The sequence below is a fragment of the Neodiprion fabricii genome, chromosome 6 (assembly GCF_021155785.1).
Source record: "Neodiprion fabricii isolate iyNeoFabr1 chromosome 6, iyNeoFabr1.1, whole genome shotgun sequence".
Taxonomy (NCBI): domain Eukaryota; kingdom Metazoa; phylum Arthropoda; class Insecta; order Hymenoptera; family Diprionidae; genus Neodiprion; species Neodiprion fabricii.
The window spans coordinates 24,123,407-24,136,547 of NC_060244.1; the positions used below are offsets into that span (position 1 = coordinate 24,123,407).

A 13,141-nucleotide genomic window follows, 5' to 3' on the forward strand; every position below is an offset into this window, starting at 1 on the left:
CAAAGGCACAACCTGCGGACTAATATTCATCTCACGAAGGCACACGGTGCCTACGTGGTGTACCTACCTACCTACCTACCTACCTACCTACCTATCTACCTACCTCCCATACGACTTGCCCAAGATCAGATATAATCGCCTGTACTCTGCTTGCCGCATGTACCTTCCACGGGAGTGAGAGACGCCTTAAATCGTTGCGGTTGTTAAAAAAATCTTCCAAATTTCACGCCGTGCTCCACTTCTTCGCGAATATGTATACAATACAAGTTTGCACGCATATTTGCGTATAATAACTGCGAGTACGCGATGTCGAGCAGTCACGTCGCGTGTATATAGCTGTACATATATGCATGTGTGTAGAAATAAAATGAACCGAACGAAGTTTCGACTTGATCCTCCTCGCTCGTAATAAAAGGATCTTGAAATATCTTATCTCGATACTCGGCTTGATTGGCCAATATTTTGCAACACTCTTCAACGCAGTTCTGCCACACCATCGTGAGATCGCGGATTCCTTACAATACAACCAGCGACTCAGCCGACGGGGCTCGCATTCGTCGACGATACCTGCAAGCAAAGTCTCAGTTTTAACAACAAGCTTTTATTGAAAGATTCTACCTTTTTTTCTTATTATCATTTTGCCAGGATCAGTCTTACAGGCGCAATTTTCTTGTTGCTCGTTAGGAGAATGGTATCGAGAATTATCACTTCCACGGGTTTAAAATATGCCAGGAGGCACAGGTGGGCGGGAGTTAAGGGCAAAGCTTCAAGTCCACCTCAGGTCCGCAAATAACAAATGATTGTTTCACCGTATCCCCTTCTCATTCTTTTAGCTGCGCGCCATTTTGAATACTCGAGGAATGACTGGTTTTTCAATCCTTGAAGAAGTTATTATATTTCCAATGATTTGTCAAGCCTTTCGATTACTTCTGGGCCAGCTATAGCGTTATGTTTAGGGGAATTTTTATCAGTCTCGTGATTTTTCTGGGATAACTGGATTCACGTCAGACTTCTGCTTGAAATAATCACAGTGTACGTATCATATAGTAACCCCCACATTTCTAGAAACTGGGAATCAGTAAAGCATCTTTCTCCTCTCGACACTGACAATGAGATGATCCCTCAGGCTTCCAATAATTCGAAAGCTGAGCTGCTCGATGACTCGCCGATACGTTTAACAGCGCTAACAGAGAATAGTGGAGGCGTTTATGATACACCTTTCCGGTAATATTTTATATTTCAGATATTACCTTGGGAAATAATCTTCGGAGAATTGTCGACAGATACAGCGAATGAAAAGATGACGAAAAAGAAGCGACTAATGAAACAGTGAGAACTGTCTCTCGAACCCCGCATTAACGTTATTACATATTCACGGTTATACACAGAGCCGTTCGACAAGTTCGCATAAATTCTGAGATAAGGATACCTTGGAGCGAGTGACTTTAATAATCGCAAATGTGTTATGATACGACTCGACGAAACGCTGCACGTTGTAAAAAGAAAAGCGTAAAATAACAATAACAGTAATACCGAAAGAAAAGAAAACGAAGTAAAAACAAATGTGAAAATAAATGTTAAATAAGTATCAGTTGTAAATCATTCGATAAATCTGTTGAAATAACCGGGACTGCTAAAAACGCTGCACTAAATCATAGCCCGAAAGTCTTTGGGAAGTGACTGGAGAGAGTGTGACTTAAAGTGGCTTAAGTCGGTGACTTATCGAGCGGGAAGCCGACGTTTTGCCGTGCGGCGTGTCGAGAGAATACTGGTTCGAAGAAGAAGGACAAGAAGAAGAAGAAGCAGCCCGCACGTTACACCTAGTAATACGGCAAATTATTACATCGATAATAAATGCAAGGCTGATGTCCTCCGCGCTCCCGGAAGGTTCGCGATCTTCCCTCTCATCTCTCTATCTCTCTCCCGCTCACTCACTCTCCGCAGGGTTCCTTCAAGATCGGAATGGAATTGCAGCTCAGGATGAAAATATGAGGTAATATAATTCAATTACCGTGATGAAAATAAACGATCAAACTCCCATATGCCGCGGAGCTCGGGAGCCGCGCGGCAACAAATCCTATTAACGATAAATGTTCCTCCTCTATGCAACTCGCGCTGTGTGCAACGGGCTGCACCTGTCCGCGCTGCCTCTTGTAATGTCCGCCGTATCTTTTATTGCGCGTTCACCTGGTGTCTTGATTAATTCGTCAGGCTCTCGCGCTAATCTTCGCTACTAACTTGAAGTTACCGTTAATTTTTTTTTACCACATTTCGCCTTTCTTATTCCTCATTCGCGTCCTCCTCCGTAAACCACGAACCGCGGTGCAAACCGCGTGGGAATAGAATATCGCTCGCATTTCGTGCTCGTTCACGTAAAAACCGTACGTACCGAATATAAGTTTCTCCGCTTATGCGAAATAGCCGCGAAACGTACGATATTCATTATGAAACAACGCGGACGCACGCCAGATCCGGGGAGAGATTAACTCGCTGGTTTGGGCCTAGCGCCGCGTCTGGAATCCAAAATTTGTATTTTTAGCATGGGGAACTCGTCCTAGCGCAAGGTACGTTCTCCGCGCGTTACGCTACACCGGGTACGTGCGCCAAAGTCTAGGATTATAGTTGGCGGCCGCAATGTCGCTACCCCTTTGCGACTCCCGCGCGCCGCACCGTCGGCTCGAATCCTTAATTAATCGGACTTATCACCGCGCAGGCATAAGTCACTCGCAGGCCGCGACCAAGGCAGCGACACGCTTACCGAGTACACTGCAGTCAGCGGGTATTATAGCTTTATAGGTTAAGACCCAGGTGATCGGTGACTAACGGGCACACCATCTGACGATTCTAATACGCGAGAGCTGCTAGATACCCGGGTATCTGTCTTGACGTACGGCATGAGGAGGCTTGCCTGTGTAAATCAGTCGGCTTTGCGACAAGTTGCGGTGTACTGCGTTAGACGGGATTGTTTATAAATCTCCAATTAGGAACACCTGTACGTAACCCTGCAGTGACTGTCGGTGGGAAATCGGCTGCTACGGAACGCAGATACCTCAGGTTCTCCGTTGTTGTTTCACCGGTCTTATGATCTGCAGCTACTGCTGCATGGGTCCTCGATCGACGCTCGCTCTCGATGAACGATTATTTCAACTTATGATAGAGGAGAAAAAACTGTTGTATACACGCCGGTCGCTCGACGCGGAGAGATGTGCAGCATCCTTGTCGTATTTGCATCTTACACCGACGTCGCGCGATTTCAATCCTTCATCCGGTCGATTTATCGTTGAAACTCCAACCCGTGATCGTTTCAGACCCGAAGATTTTTCGTTGGAATATGCTCGCCACCCTCGATAGGAATCCAAATCGTTGCTCATCCCGCAAATCTTCTCTTCGACTTCTCAATATTACTCGATCGAATTAGTCACGATCTACAGATTGGTCGTGGCAAATTGCTCAGATTTTTCTTGGTAATAACCTTGACTGCTGGTAAATAATTAGCGTTGAATTCCAGTAATTCAGGAAAAAGTAGCATAGATTTTTAAATACATGGACAGCATTCGTGAAACTCTACCGATGTGTAGGCACAGTTTTCCGTATTCACTAATCTGACAAAATTTTGTACATAATTTTGCTACCGAGATACGTTTCTCACCGCACCAATCCAGGTTTCTTCCATCTCCGCAGGGCTGATTCTCCATCTTCGATCTTCGATTTGTTTCTTTTTTACCGATCAACCAGATCCTGCAGACTTTGTCTTACCTCGTATCTCTTTTTAACTTTAACTTCTTCTTTTTAACACGTATGTCTTTTTAACTTTAGTTTCGCACCGGTAGACGCGTGCATCGCCTCGCATAAGACTCGAGTCGTCATTACTGCCAAAAGACTTCCTGCTCACGCTTATCGCCGAGAAATTATTCACCAGTCGTTGCGATATATGTACCGTGGGCGAGAGAGACACATTGGCGAGCGAGCAAATCGTACCGCGTTACTCCCGGAACTTCGCGTCCGTTTGGCAGTTTTACCTGCCCACTCGATCATTCCCGCCTGGCAGAGCGGCTGGCTGCGCAAGGCTGCTTAAACGAGAGTGATAAATACCCGCGGTTTGTATATACCATATATTGTATACCTATAACGCGCAGCACAAATTTGTTCTTGTTGAACACCGAAGCGTGCACCGTCGGTATTACGAGCGTACGTGCCTATCTATTATACGATTCGCGACTCATCCCCTGGTCGAAAAACTGTCAGTCCCTTGATCAGCCCCAAGACGAACCAACTTTTCATCTATAATTCAACCATAGATCCTATCAGCTCCAATCGGGTTATTTGACAACCTCCAAAATTCACCGACGAGTGCAAAACTGACAAGATATTAATCTGCTCGGGGTCCATCAATCACTTCTCGCGCCCTTTGGCGCTCCCCGCGCTTCAGACGTGGACAGGCGGGCCGGGCCGTAGGTACGAGGTACCTTGTACCTACCTACCTACCTACGTCGACAAAGAACAACGCGAGGACAGCGAGAGCGAAGGCATACGTAACCGGTAGCTAAAAAGAATGATAAATTATCAACGTATCGATAATCATGTCGACGGTTGGCGGTATAACCGCGAGTGGCACGTGCGTAGGATATTTCAACGCGTGCACTCCGTTGTATCGATACCCCGTGCAACGCGTATACGTGATAATAAAACTAATAATGATAATACCTAAGGTTTGTTTACCAGAAGGTGGGTAGGTGGGCTGCATCTGAACATGCAACATACATTTTGGCGTGCTCATCCCACGCGCGTCGTACTGTCAAGGCTGAAGTAGGTTTCTCGTTAATTCGTTCCTTTTCCGTTCCTTTCCCAAATATTTCACCCTCGCATTTTTCAATCGATTTTTGCTCTCACGCAACGTCCGCGAGTGACAGGCGGGTAGAAAGTGCAGCGCACCAGACTCGCGGGTACAACAGTCCAGAGGGAGAGGCTGACGGTCGGTTACCTGACCGACTGAATCGGTCAACGTTTGTAGGGTTTTGTCCACGTCGTCGTCAGGTATGTCATATACGAGCGAGACGGAAAGGAGGATGCTGCGACGCGCGTTCCCACGCACGCGTAAGCGCAGGTGTGCGTATTCTTTGTAGGCTTTTTCTAAGCGCTACGTACCGCACATATTTATTATTTCCCCGCAATAGACTCGAGAGACGAGTATATGTATATATATATATCGGTATATAGGTACCTACGCGAAGTTTACCCGGCTGTCCACCTTGTTCGACGCTTTTGCGAAAGAACATTTTCTCCGCGATCCTATAGCTCCTCGCGGATTTGTTGCGCATGGGTCAAGGAAGGTGCCTCCTGTGCCCCGACTCATGTATGCGCTCCGCGCACCGACGGACCCAACGGTACTCGTCGTAGTAGCTCCGCGGGCCCCGCACGCGGTGAATTTAAATTGCTAATTCGTCGCACTCTCAAATGATCATTTCTCGAAAATTTTCATACCTGCGAAAATCGACTCGCTGCTACCGACGTTGCGTCGAGAGAATAGAACAGTAGACATCGGCTCTATCGTCTTTCGAATGGATACAATCGAACCAGGCTAAGCCTTCGGTACTCGAGCTCCCTGTAGGCATGAAATACTTAATACGCTCAAAGTATGCCTGTGTTCATCTACCCGCCTCAAGGCAATGGGATTAAATAAATGGATATGTGTACTTAGAAACCAGTGTTTGTATACTAAGGTTACGTATGTGAAAATCAACCGTAAGAAAGCAGGCTGGCTCTCGCGGAACGGAATCTCGAGTCTTTCAGCGACTTTCTTTTTGCATTTGCGACTGTTATTCACTCTGAAAAATTCATTGCGGCTACAGATTGTCGCGATAAAAAGTTCGGCTGACTGTGGGCCAGATGCACGGGGACTGAAATTCAGTGGTAGGAGTGAACCGCGAGTTGGCGTGGAAAATCGTTTCTGATGCCTGATTGATGATTGAAAGGGTATCCGTAAAGGATGTTCACGGGTCGTGGTTCAGATTTATCCGACCCCTCGTTACGTTACGATGTACGAATTATTGAATTTTACCACCGCGTAGCGTTTTGTAACTAAGTACGTCAGATGCGGAATGAATCGTTCGTTGGACGCGCGCGTTATAAAACTTGGATTCATCAAGTACCGATCGACGGGACCAAGATAACGATGTATTTATGTAGCGTTACACCATGAAGACACCGTGAAGATGCTTGGCTAGCGCCTTGTGCGGCACGGCGATATGGTAAAGAGACGGGCAATAAGGACAATAAAGCTGCGACCATGCGCAACACTCGCGAAGCGGCGTTACATGCTCTCTAAATCACCGGGTATTAGTCATCGAATCGCATACAATGATCGATAAACAACTGCCGGCCGCAGTGGGCTATGAAACGATAATATCACCACCGCGAAGATAATCGAAAACTCTGGCAAATTTCTTTTCCCCAATACAGTCCGCGTCATCCGTCGAACAAAATCATTCCGCGATTAAATCCACGGCCTATCAACATCACCGTAGATACTCTTTCGGCATGAGAAAATTCCAACGTTTATTCTCGTCAGCGTAAAAAAAAAGAAAAGGTTCCAATATGTATCGCGAGCGACGGAACTTGTACTTATAAACTACGCCGCCAGAAGCTATCCGGTCGAAAAGCTATTCAGGCGTTACTGACGGCGCCTTCCATCAAACCCACCTGTACCTTAGCGTACGCGCACTGACCTATGACTCTCGTGACTTTCATATTGTGATGGAGAGCATCGCGTCCGATTGAAAATAGACGATTACTGTACGCTGTTCTTCGCGCTGGATTGCTCGGGTGTTTGTGTATCCAGGCATTACGATATTGTACCAACATGACAGCTATTCTCTTCCTGCTTTGGATCGATGCTCCGACTTTCTCAGCTTGGTCTTCGGCGGTGTTTCAAAGCCGCGGACTTCCCTCGTCGTGAAACTAACCAGAATCTCCGGAGATTGTGATAAACGGCCATTACTCGTCGCCAATTTCTCCGCGAAGTCTCGCTAGTGAATCGAGTCGGAGGTGAATCCGACTAACCGGCATTTGACGAGAATCTCCGATCGGTGGTGGAAAATCGCTGATTGGCGTTTTACAAAGTAAACCGCGGCGTGGAATATAGGATAGTAAAAGGGCGTCGGCGACTCGGTAGTCCTCCTCGCCTCGGACAGCTCGAGACAAGGGGTAAAGCGGCATATCGTAATAAGTCTGGTAGTTGCGGGGCTGTGTGTTCCTGAGTGATAGTGGTTTGTTTGGAAAACAATAGCTGGCCGGCAACGGCCGGTTCGAGTCCAAGTCCAGTCGAGTCCAGTCGAGTCCAGTCCGGCCCCGGCTCCTCATCTACATACGCAAATTCCTGCGATAGATCTTTCGCGAGCGCGCACGCCCGTTCCGCAGCCCGTCGTGCGTCTTCAACAATAGCCCTCTGCTCTCCGCCGCACGCAGACCGCATGGTCTCGGTTACCGGGTCCTTTGCTGCCCGCGATGCGGAGGCGCACGTAGGTGCAGCGGTTATATCCCGCTGCCATGCCGCGGCTCGTATTACGCCGAAGAGAAGCCTGCCGCGAAGAAACAATACAAACTGTGCCCAACTACGCCTAACCCGACCCACCCAAGATAGTTGTCGTAGTCCAGTTGTGCCTCCCGAAGGCGAAGGTAGGTACGTGGCGAATGATCGGAAGTCGCAGGGAATACGCCTTCCCGAACGAGTGCGAGAGGGAGGAGAAGCCAACAGGACTCTCGACGGAGATGAAAAGCTGGGGGCGAATGCCTTACCGTTCCGGTAAATAATTGCGCTCCGCGATTGCGCTCGAGTACGTCGTTGCTGTCTCTTGTAGTACCTACGCGGAGCCGGAGGATCGCTCGGTTGGCTCGTCGGTGTAGGTTGGTAGAAATACGCGCTTCGTCCTCGCTCGCCCCTCGTCCGCTTCGGGACGATCCTGCCTGCAGGGGGAACGCCGCCGGCAAAAGGATAACCACGAACGAGAAGATGCGAAGTCACAATAGTTTCTTGTCGATGTCCGATGAGGGTGAATAAAATTCATTCGCTTCTAAAAATAACACCGTGGCGAGTTTACGCTCCTGCTGCAGGGTTGACGAACGCTGCAGAGATCGGAATGTCTGTGTACAGTTTAATGGGGTGTGGGTCGAAATCCAAATCGACGGTTATGACACGTCTCGTCAGTTCAGAGGGCCAATACTCCGAGTTGTTGGAATTTTTCATAATTCCTGGGACGAATCGGCAGGAAAATCTCAGTTCAGCTCTTTGGAACCATTAGAAGTTTTCACCCGTAACCGCCAGAAGTACTCGGTACGTGATATCGTCTCATCGTACGGTCCGTCCTTTCATGTCGATTGGTATCTCTAAGAAGAGTGTAAAAAACGAAGACTCGTATTCGATTCGATACGCCACAGTTGCGGAGAGTCGGCTCATTTCCTCGAGGGGCATGATCGTGGTTGTTTCATAGAGCGATTCCCCCTCCGTAGGTGACTGTGAAACTAATGACGACGCATGTATGCGAATAATATTCATACACGTGTACGTACGGAGTGTACCTTACCGCGGCAGTAGGCGGCTACTTGTAATTCAACGATTCATCCGCTAACGATCGGGAGCACCAGCAGCAGCAGCAGCAGCAGCAACAGAATAGTGCATGCAATTGCAACGGTGGATCAAACCGCGATTTAACTTGTACATTCAGCTAACCAATCAAGAGTAGAGATCAGGCTCGTTGGGATTTACGACCGTTAGACAAAGTAATAAGAGAAAAAGAGGAACCCGCGCTCGGGCGACCCGGGATCGACCTGGAATCGACCCCTCCGTTAACCGCAGCCTTCAACGATCCCGTCGCTTCGTCGCGTATCCGAGAGAGAAATGAAATCTTCCGATCGGACGGCAAAGCAGCATACGCGTCACCAATAGCAAACAGCTCGGTGATCTTCCACGTTTCACAGTCGCGTTATTATCGCTGATCACGTACCTACTTAGAAGCCGGTTGCCTCCGGTTTTATGTACCCACTACTCGGCTCTGCGAGCCAGCAGGAGCTGCCGTCGAGGAGTACGCGGAGCGCCGAGGGAGGCCGAGACGGCGAGCGATGGGAAGCCAAGAGAAGCCAAGAGAAGCCAAGAGAAGCCGAGGCTCGGCCCACTGGTTTTACTCGTTCGACGGGGATGTATTTGTGCCTCGGCAAGAGGCAGACGGCTTTGCCAGACAGCGCTGCGCCTCCGCCAGGTTCCAGGAATTACCAGCTCCCCTCGCGAGCAGAGACTAACCGGGATGACTAGACGGTGGGAACTACTCCCACCGCCGCCACGATCAACGTCGACCTGCACCGGAACGTATCGGCGGTGTGTTTTGACGTCGGTGACTGGGTGCATCGACCCCGGTCGCTTTAAAGGTCTTCCGGACGGCCTCCGGGTCTCGCAAGCCACCGGACACCGTGACGGACAATCAAACTAGTTATTAGCTCATCCCTCGGATCACCCCTGTCCTTGCAAACTATGCGACGAAGCTTCGCCCGGACGAAGAGCTTCGGTGGATTACTGACGATCGGCTCGAGGGGCCGATTGGTACCCACCATTTTTCCGGAGCAAAACGGAGGATTTCTGCAGCCAGTCTTCGGTACTGGTGTTACAAGTCTCTGTCTCACTTGCCGAACGAAAGAACACATCCGCGTGACATACGATCATGCTGACATTTGGCATATAACTCACTTTCTAGAAGGCGTATGACTCGGCGTTCAAATCCGTGTGTGCCGTTGATCCGTAGCCAAACCAGACGCGGCAAGGTATCAGCCGGATTTTAATCCGACTGATTGTGAATCAGTCGTCTGCGTTCCATCACTCAAGACGCAAATTCTTGAGTATCGCGGTGCGGTTGGCTGTCCGAGATTATCTCGCGACACCCACAGGCGTAATAACCGCGTCTCTGATATAATACCTGTCGCCAATTTCTTTCAGCGCCAGTGCCGAATTTTGGTCAGGATTTCTCTCGTGGCATTCCTCACAGATTTTTTACTCTCACGTCTGGGTCGGTTCAGGGTACCAAAAAGTATTGAACCTTGTCGCGTTCGTTCGACGGCTCTAAAGTCAGCGGGTGCAAGATCAATCGGAGTCGTAGATCAGTTAACGATTCCCTAAATTTTCCCACTCCGAAACTGCAGTTGGCGCAGCGAAATTTAATCGGAGGAAGTAGTTGCGGCACGGCGGGGGAGAATTTCCGGGTAATTTACTCCGTAGAACGCGGGACTTTGGTGGGCAGCGCGGCTGCTAATGATGTACGACTTAATTGGCCTCATTCCTCATTCCACGCCCGAAACTGCGAAAATAGATTCCGAGGGCCGCGTTACTGATCGTGAGCATTGGCGCTGCGGCCCGAGACGACATGTCCGATTCTTCCCGGGCGTATTACCTTCGAGAGAAGGTTGAGCGACGTGTATTGTAGAAAAAACCGCCCGAGGGGAGAGTTTCGTGAAATTATATATTTCACGGATGGAAATATTTCGCACGCCGCCGCCGCCGCCCCGTATATACGCGCCTGCTTTTATTTCACTGCAGATAACTCGAGCTGAATTGATGCAAGATGAATGATTAACTGCTCGCGGTACACGTCACCCCCCCCCCCCCCCCCCCCTTCCTCGTCTCATCGCACTCTTCGCGCCGGTTTTCAAAGGGATTGCGACTACAAAGGATCTCCCTCGCATGCCGAAAAGGGAATGTAGGGCGAAAATCGGTTCCGTGCAAATACCTCGCTTGCGATTACGCCGTTCCTCCGATGAAAGACTTTTCACTCCTATCGCAAGCCCACTCACTGCACGCAATCGCTCTTCTTCCCCTTCCACTTCGTCCTCATCTTCGAGCGGTAGCGGGTTTGCGAGCCACACCCGAAACACACCCCGCCCATTAGGCTCACATAAGAGGATGCTTTGGAAGCAGGCCTGTCTCAGGGCTCCTCGGTAAATTAGGCAGTTGTCCGAATTAATAAGTGGCTCCGGGACCGAGTCGAGAAGGGAAGAGAGAAGGAGAGAAAGAGAGAGAGAGGGAAAGGCGAAGGGAAGGTCTGCTCCTGTCTCATCAACTCGGAATAATACGGACTGAGACCCGAGCGCGGGGTACTTAACTCGTTTAATGACTCAGGTGGAGCAATCGAGCACAAGTACGACGACTTCGCGGCGAATCAGTCGCGAATATCTAGTAACCTTGGCGGAAATTGAGTCTATAATACTCGATTGCGCAGCCTCTTCGAGAACGGGGCGAGATGAGATCCGAGTTTCAAGGTCGTGCCGGAGACGTTCCAACCCGAATCATCCTCGGCACTACGCCGCACTATCGACACCCGCCTTAAGACAACGAAAAACAGTGATTTCATTTCCCACCTCTGGCGAATCCTCGCGGCTCAGAGCCGTTACCTGGACAATCGCGTGGCTGCACCGCTCTTCGAGCGATCGCGTATTTATGGGTTCACCCACCTCTGATCCACGAGCCAAACAGCTCTCGACGTGCCCGGCTTGCAGTCCTCGATGTAACAGAGTCCGACCCACCAACGAGCGATATTTTCGCCTGGACTTTCTTCCCTGGAAACGATAATTCCTGCGTTCGCAAACACGGCGGAACGTAACCTTGTAAACGATGACGAGAAAACTAGGGTATTAACGAGGACTAATATTGCCGAGCTTTTTGCCGATCGGTTTTACAAAAGAAACAAGACCGCCGAGCAGCGCATCAGGCCTTATCTTTCTTTCTTCTTCGATGAAACAAGTCCGACTGAGTTAGCACATAAATGGGATTTATTCGCGGCGATAAAACGTGACAGTTTTCTCGCCGCGAATTCAGCTTCGACGATCAAAGATATTATACACGTGCGCGCATCCATGCTCACCGTAATTCCTCGCTTCTCTTGCCGCGACCGCCGCCAATCGTTCGCTACTTGTAAAACAGCAGCGTTTCTCGCGAGCGAAAACATCCCGACGGGTTCTAATAAGACCTGCAAACTTCAACGGCAATTGTAACGCCAGTTATACCTCGGCAATAATGTTCCCACAGTAAAGACCCGCGGCGCTCAATTGGTCATGAAAATTTTCGCCACTTCTTCTTTCCACGATCATCAGTCTTGCGGTTTCGTTAAGGATTATACGTGTCTCGATGTCAACTGCGATTACCAACCCGATCGATGATTGCAAAACATGTCGGCGGAGAATATGAAACTCCGCGCTAAGAGAGGACCTTGCTCGTTGAAAGAAGGACACGCGATTATTTTCGAAGAGAGCCGATATAGGAGACTGACCCCTTCCCGGGGTTCCCCGGGGAGCTTAATCACGTCCTTGGGCCGGCATCGTTTGTTTTCAAAGCTGCACCAGAGCGTCGCGTCCGACCGTCGAATGCCCGGGGAATTCGAATTGCGGTTCGAATCGAACCGCGATATTTTGCTCGTTGCATCGCGGCAATCGGCGACGGCGACGGCGGTCCGGGGATGCACCAGAGGCATCCATCAGGCCTCGTCAAACCAGCCGACGCGTCAGCGGATCGGCATTCGCTCCCCGCGAGCCCTCGTCTACACAAAACATTCAACCTTCTTCCTACAGAACCGCTCTCGCTCCTGCATACGGTCGACATGGCTCGCTTGTCAGCAAGAAGGGGCTAAAAATCCGGCGGCACAATCAGCTGACAGATCAGCCGATGCAGTAAATATTCTCATCGGACTCGATCTGAGCTACTCGATCGGCAGCGTGCCTTGTCAAAACTAACTACATTCTCCGGTCCCCCGGCCTCCAATCGTCGACCTCTTCTCTGCCCTGCGATTTTTTATCGCCACCCCACGCGAAGATTCTTCGTTTTTGAGAAGGGGAAACACGCGCCGTGCAGGGACAAAATTGCCCGAGGATTTGAGTACGTCGTTGAGCTGATACAGGTACGCGAGACAAGACGAGACGAAAAAAAGGAGAGATCGATCCAGCGTAATTTAGTCGTCGAAATTTCACCGGCGATACATTATGCGCGGTGTATAGGCTACAACAAATTGCAAAAGTAAAGATTCCTCCTTGCAGTAGCTCGAGATCGCGCGGACAGGGCGCGAGGTAAGCTTTGATCCCGAGTCCGGTCGGTGTTGAAGAAATGCGGCAGCCA

The 13,141-nt window shown here is 49.7% G+C and overlaps 1 protein-coding gene and 1 long non-coding RNA gene across 4 annotated transcripts in view; both read left to right on the plus strand.

Moving 5' to 3' along the window:
* Positions 1 to 13,141, plus strand: part of LOC124184721 (myocardin-related transcription factor A-like) — a 168,716-nt gene that overhangs the window by 68,113 nt on the left and 87,462 nt on the right. The window lies entirely within an intron of this gene.
* The window catches only part of LOC124184731, a 32,370-nt gene that overhangs the window by 1,972 nt on the left and 17,257 nt on the right, over positions 1 to 13,141 (plus strand). For both annotated transcript variants that reach the window (XR_006871249.1, XR_006871248.1), the window contains exon 2: positions 1,244 to 1,993. This is a non-coding gene — a long non-coding RNA (uncharacterized LOC124184731). The remainder of the gene's footprint in view (positions 1 to 1,243; positions 1,994 to 13,141) is intronic.